Below are 7,113 nucleotides of genomic sequence, written 5' to 3'. Positions count from 1 at the left end.
ACAGTTGCTCTTGATAAATGACACCCAAGAGGAGTACAACAGGTCTTTCGTAAGTCACTTTCTAACCAGTTAAATATATTAGAATAATTCCACATTCTTCACTGAGCTTACATGGCAGGAAAATGTCAGCAGCAGATAACTTTATAGCCCATTCAGGATCACTCGGTGCAACAATTTAACACCCCATTTATGAAGAGTAATCTAAAAGTAAAGTGATGTAAAATTACATGCTACGATGATAATTATTTCGTTTACATTACAGTCATTTAATTTTCTATTCCTAACAGATATTTCAGTGAGTTTCGTGGATACAGAAATGCAGCGTATTGTCTTCCATTTGTTATTTTAAAGCCCATACGCTTCTCCTTTGAAAGAATGAAAGTAGACCCTTTATAGTATTTAAATTCATTGTGACTAAGATATGGCTTACTGTAAATTTCTTGTTCCGTTAAGTGAATTCCGCATGAAATTGTGATTACCCATCAGCCCCCATTGCTATTTAAAGAAACCGGTTCACGAACCATTGACCGACATGTGAGTAGCAAATGTTTATAGGGTTATGCCCCGGAAAATTAGGGGATATTTAAAACTTTTACGCCATCTGGCGATAAAGGACGTAGCGTAATAGCTGTAGCGGAAAAAGGGATAACTCTTTAAAATTCTGTGAAGTAAAGATAAACAACTAAAAGTAAAACCATCCTATCAGGTTTTTTAAACATCGTTCCACAAAAGAAGCGCTTTTGCTACAGATTAAACAAGAATAAAGATTAATACATTTTTTATTTATATTTCCGAGCTTCTGTTGAGAGAAAATAATCTTACCTCGAAGTCTGGCAACTATACTTCTATGCAAACAAACACATTATTCTTCTATAGCATCATCAGCCATCTTTGTCAGAAAATAAACCTTCAGCAGTTTATCTCATCTCTACGAACGATGGTAATCATCCAATGCCGCTCAGACTTTTGAAATGCATGAAATTGTTTTTATCGTTTATGAAAACATTGAATAACAAATGTCCTCATCATACTGCCGTCAGATAGTTGTCATGTAATTTGTAAAAATATCGTGAAAACAGAGAGAAATCCCATTTGTGGTAACATACAGAATGATATAACCAGGCGAGTGTTGCCAAATTAGTCATCAAACTAATTTATTCGGGTATAATGCTTCTCAGTGGTTAGTAAACATGGCGCTCATTTTACGAACAGTGTTCTCACGTCTTTACATACCATCACAGTCTTACAGGATGCTCGAAGCCATAGTTCACAATGATCCAAAATGTTACCGTTTTCTAGCGGAACATTTTCGGGACTTCCCACTTTGTATAAAATTTGCTCTAACGTTTAGGAGCTCTGTCTGTCAGCTTAAAAAATACGCCAGTTGCTTTAGTGGAAGGGAGGAAGTAACAACTGTTTCCTCACGCCTTCAAAGTGTTGATACATATTTAAAATGACTTTTTGTACATTTAGGACTTCCCGCTTACTATCTGGAATCAACGCGCATTTAGTAACATCCTGTCGTAAGACGCGGAGTACAGGATTTACGTATGTTATTTATATGTGCTTCTTTGGAAACACAGATTAATCTTTCATTGTCAGCGACAGCTATCTGTTTCGTCTTCTGAAGAACTCGCTACTTCATGAAAGTTTTAAAATAGGTTCTCACTGCAGTCAGGTACTTCGGCTGGTACATATTTTTAAACTTTGGAAGCAAGTTTCATTTCTGAAATACTTCAATCAAAATCTTTTACTTCAGTAGAAGCATTTTTCCGTCTACAGCGTATAAATCCAATTTTATGTCTCTGTTTTCATGCAGGACATGTACATTACCGTTACAGCAGAAGAGAGCAGTCTGTATCATAAACGGTAAAGCCGTATGCAAAAGATACGAATAACAGCTAATCTCTGTGTTTGCATTGTGTAATTACTCCAGCGACAAATATTTTTCGGTAACTTTTTTTCCGTCTTTAAGAAAACAAATTATGAAGTGAGTCTGTATCGGTGATAAAACAGAGATAAAATTTGATGTTTCACTTTCTCTGTGTGCACGGACACTGCTTCACTAGTAAGAATAAAATTAAAACATAATCATAAAACGATAACGTTTGTCTCATCTGCTTCTCTATACCAATAGATTGCATGTGTGAATTATTTCGGCTTTTTGATGATGCATGTAGCACTGGCGTAAATAATAGCTACCTCTCTCAATAGTTATAACGCAATTCGCTTACTTTCTACATCTCTAAATATACATACTCTGATCACACGTAATCTTGTTGCCTAAAACGAAGTTTTAGTAACACATTCCGTAGGTTTACACTTACATCTATTCTCCGCATGTCACCTTACGGTCTATGGCAGAGGGTAACTTTGATATTATCATCAAACCCGCACAATTTTTTGCACAAAAGTCCATGTGTCTGCATCTAATGTAGAACGAGAAAACCTTTTTCGCGAAATCATGAAGCAGTAAAACAATCGCACTTTATACGTAATTTGATTACTGTTGTACCGAAACTACAGTACTTTCCATTGGATATGGTTGACACTCGTTAACGTAGTGCTGGGTTTCCATATTATTTTTTTCTCGCCTTAGAAGAGTAGATGAATGTACCCGACTGTCTCTCACCATTATTCGATCCATCAAAAATAATCCCCGTTCGGACCGGATACGCTTTCCATGAGTAGAGCGTGTAAAGTATGTGGCACTACCGAGTAAAGAGAACGGCCTCGGTGGCAGGTTCCAGAAAACGCAGCGGACCTTAACCACACCATAGGTGGAACTATATGTTGCAAGTAAAAGCCAAGCAGATTATGAAGGAGGTCACAAGTTCAGATTCCGATTTCGAGCGTTACGGTTGTTGCAGCGCACCAGTCAGGGAATCATGGATTATGATTGGCCAACATGTCTTGCAGACAAAAGCGACTTTATCATAAAATAAACATACAGTGATAAGCTTTGCAATGGAGTAAGTTGTACCACGCGTCAGAACCTGGGGAACAGTTATTTCTGGTCTTAGACGGTTTCCTGCCTGTCCTTATCGTTTGAACTATTACAGATTTATGCATAACCCTCTACATTTGTCTTCATGTTTATTAATTTTTTCCGTGTTCATTATTTGTAGCTTGTTGTTTGGAACTGGAATGTCGATAGACCACGAATCACGCCTCGATTTACATAGGAACACCACGTCAGAAAGGTTGAATGACGTATGTCGTTCGCTACCAGTGCATACTTCACTGATCTTTCTCTAGCACTGTGTTATGCACGTGCCTTTGTCACTCGAGATCCTTTATTCTATTCATGTAGTTCTTTTAGTGCTAGCTGTTACGCACTGTATCGCCCCTAGAACTCTACAATCTTGGTGACAGAAGATATTGTTGCAACATACTGCAGATAGTTTTTTTTGTAACCATCACTAGGTCTTTTATAGTCAGAATGGAAAACACTGTCCGTACGTCAGTCAGTAGCGTGGTGCTCGTATGTCGACACTTTCTTTACTGGACTTCATTAGGATGTCAGCCATGGAAGACTTTTACCGTAGACGAACTAAATTTATGGCTATCATGCGGATACAGTGTATTCCTTCCTCATTGAGATGTAGTTCTGTTGAACTGCCTACTTGACGCACTACGTACCGCAATTCAGCGATGTTGATTTCTGGCAGAAAAATTCTCTCAGCCTTTATGGTAGTTATTGCTATACACATGACTTCTGCTACCTGTATATCTTTGAAGTGTAGTCTGTTCTATTAATGACATTGGGCAATGAATACGGGTTTCTGTCGCTATCATTTCGCATGTTCGTTGTAGTTAACACCATCAGTATTGCTGCAGCTGTCTACAAATTACGTAAAGTAGAGGCAACAAAAGTACCAATGACCAATTACTTCGAGATCATTTAAGAACTTCCAAATAGGTCGTGTAAGTTTGTCGGCTAAATGCTTCATCTACGTGTATCTGATAACACTTTTTTCATTAAATATTATCTGATGTACTATGTTTTATATATGGTTGTCTGTCACCAGGAATCGAATAGTGTTCTACTGAAGTTGTTGGTGCGCTACTCTTATGTGTGATTCATGATTAGTCCTATTTTGTGTTTTGATTGTACTTCTGCAGTCTTCTCAAGAACATTGTAGACAAATCGACAGTTCCTCTCTGGATTGTTGTTATCTTCAAAGTTATTGAAGCATTTCCTATACTTTTGTGTTTAATAGTTGGAAGATACTTTGCATTTTCTCTATCTGACAGTCGCTTTTACTGTTATTTTCTTTCGATCCTATCTGTCTCTCTGTATTCTCTCCAGTTTTGAACGAAATCTACAAGTATTGGAATAGTAATTATTCTCACTTTTTTCTCTACTTTTGCGCTTGAAGGCTGTGCAATGTATAGTTTGCTAAGAAACAGATTTTTGCTGCCCGCTGTTGTAAAAGATGTAATATAGGACTTGCAACAACCTCCAGACAGAAAATCTCATGCAAGGCACCAACTAGTAAATAAAATTTTAAAAATAAAAATTTAAAAATGTAAAAAAGAAACAAAGACGTCATACTAAATAGTCAAAGACTGTATTTTCCCTGGTTCGGCTTATTAGAAAGACTCAAATATAGCTTACTCACCTCCATGAGAGTCCGAAACTTTCGGCCTTTCTTTACTTCTATCTTCATTAGTTTCTTCTTGACGCCTTCGTGCGAAACGTGTTTCGTAAGAATGAAATCACGGAAGAAGATACATACACCGGTCTGTAGCTGAAGTATCAGATACATTCCTCTTCATCCGATAAACAGTGACTGTGCATGCTACAAAGCCCAATTGGGATACCCTGTAGAAGCACGAAAAGTGAAATCAACCAAAAATGACATACAGGAACGAAATAGCTGTACTGCAAATGTCAGACAGTGACATAAACACCAGTATGTGATTTTAGGAAAATTAATGAGGCCACCGAGGATGGTGAAACTTCACCGAAACGTGTTTGGGCGTTAAACAAGAATAATCTGAGTTTGCTCAAGGCAGAACCATAATTCCATGACAAAGGAAGAGAAAGTACATCTGATATCCTATACAACGGCAAAGACAAAACAGATTAGTTAAGTAACAGTGGTGTTTACAAGGTCACTTGTAATGACTGCAACGAACTGCATATTGGTCAGGCAGGCAAGGCAATAAGTAGGCTAACTCAACACGAACGCAGCTGGAGATTACAGGAAACAAATTCCACCTTTGCCGAACATGTGCTGATGGAAGGACACAGGTACAAAGTACACCAAAAGTACTACATATAGCCAACAAAGGAAGAAAACTAAGCCTTATGGAAGCACTTGAGGTGAACAGACATTTAGCTCAAAATCCTCAGATGGTTCTATATCATCAATTACAGCTTAGCACATCCCCACTTTTAAACTTCACTTGACACAGTCAGCCAGCACCATACCCACAAACCGCCACATAGAACTACACAAAATTAAAACAATTTAATTTCCGATACCTTACCTCGCATACCCCACGGACTTCAGCAACGTAGCTAGTAATACATTAATTCTGTGTATTTTAAGCATGTACTGTGTTTAACATGTCCCATTGTATAAAAAGGTAAGTTAATACAAAACTTATTTACTGCCTAACGTAAGTTACTAGTTGTGCGTTAACACAGTTCTCAAGAAACGTCAAGATCTCACAAACTGTGGCACCATAATCGTATAACCCAAATAGTCTAAAGATTGTGTATTATGGTTACTGTGTATAATGCTGCCCATTGCCTAAAGTGTAATTTACAATGTTAAAAGTAATTAAACTTCCTGGCAGATTAAAACTGTGTGCCGGACCGAGACTCGAACTTGGGACCTTTGCCGTTCGTGGGCAAGTGCTCTACCAACTGAGCTACCCAAGCACGACTCACGCCCGGTCCTCACAATTTTACTTCTGCCAGTACCTCGTCGCCCACCTTCCAAAATTGTGAGCACGGGGCGTGAGTCGTGCTTAGGTAGCTCAGTTGGTAGAGCACTTGCCCGCGAAAGGCGAAGGTCCCGAGTTCGAGTCTCGGTCCGGCACACAGTTTTAATCTGCCAGGAAGTTTCATATCTGCGCACACTCCGCTGTTGAGTGAAAATCTCATTCTAGTTAAAAATCATGTTTGTTGCATAACAAACGAAGAGTGCTCAGTTTAACAGTTTCCCAGCCAATGTCAACATATCACAAAATATGGCACTATAATTAATTAACCGGTAATAGTGTGTAGATTAATTATTTATCGTGCTTAACATTATCCACTGTGTAAATTGTAATCTCAGCGATGGGAAACAAATTTGATGCACAATACTCTATGACAGTAGATTCTACCTTAGTTATAATGTATGATTACCTAAGAACTAATGTCCCTTTCGGATGCTACTCAGTTGTCGGCTGAAGATGGCCCAGCAACCCGCGAGGTAGTCTGAAATAATCAAAAATCAGTAGAACAAAAACGGTGTACTTCTTATTCAACCTTAAATAAATTATTGTGTAATATGACCTAAGAATGAACCAGAAGGTATTATACACAAGTAGTAGCCACGGAAATCTGCGGTAGTTGAACGTGAGGAAAACTCATGCAGAGTATACTGACCCAGAAACATGGTGGCGCTCCGCTAGTGAGGCAGGTGTTTGAGAGATAGCCAGGGAATGACTTTACTCTTATTTGTTTCTTTTGAAGTGCCTGCAATGTCAGTGGGTGTACGGAGAGGAGAGGTAGAGACAGAGAGAGAGAGAGAGAGAGGGAGGGGTAGAGTGAGAGAGAGAGAGAGAGAGAGAGAGAGAGAGAGAGAGAGTCCAGTAGGCAGGAGCGAGGAGCGGGGACAGGTCTGGTGGGAGAGGAGAGAGGAGAGGCAGACGCAAGGCGCGGAGCAGGCTGCAGGCTCCAGGATGCTGGATGGCCGCGCCACGCCCGCCGTTCGCTCCTCCTACCGGGGCAGGGCGGCCCGGCTACGCCCTGGTGCTCCCCGCTACTCGCCACTCGCTACTCGCTACTCGCCGCTCTCCGCTATCACGCTCGCGATACTCGGCCAGTAAAGTCCTTTCATCTGCCGACCACCACGTTCATTACGAGCGGGCGAGCCTATCGCTGCGCAC

The 7,113-nt window shown here is 39.8% G+C and overlaps 1 long non-coding RNA gene across 1 annotated transcript; it reads right to left on the bottom strand.

Annotated features, from left to right (window-relative positions):
- Positions 1-4,743: 4,743 nt before the first annotated feature.
- LOC126458196 (uncharacterized) lies at positions 4,744-6,669 on the bottom strand. The gene is made up of 3 exons (XR_007585591.1): positions 6,611-6,669; positions 6,368-6,439; positions 4,744-4,828 (listed from the first exon to the last, which is right to left on the bottom strand). It is a non-coding gene; the product is annotated as an uncharacterized LOC126458196 (long non-coding RNA).
- Positions 6,670-7,113: the final 444 nt, after the last annotated feature.

The sequence above is a fragment of the Schistocerca serialis genome, chromosome 1, assembly GCF_023864345.2.
Source record: "Schistocerca serialis cubense isolate TAMUIC-IGC-003099 chromosome 1, iqSchSeri2.2, whole genome shotgun sequence".
NCBI lineage: Eukaryota > Metazoa > Arthropoda > Insecta > Orthoptera > Acrididae > Schistocerca > Schistocerca serialis.
The sequence above is the reverse complement of the archived record's forward strand: the minus strand, read 5'-3'. Positions and strand labels throughout refer to the sequence as shown.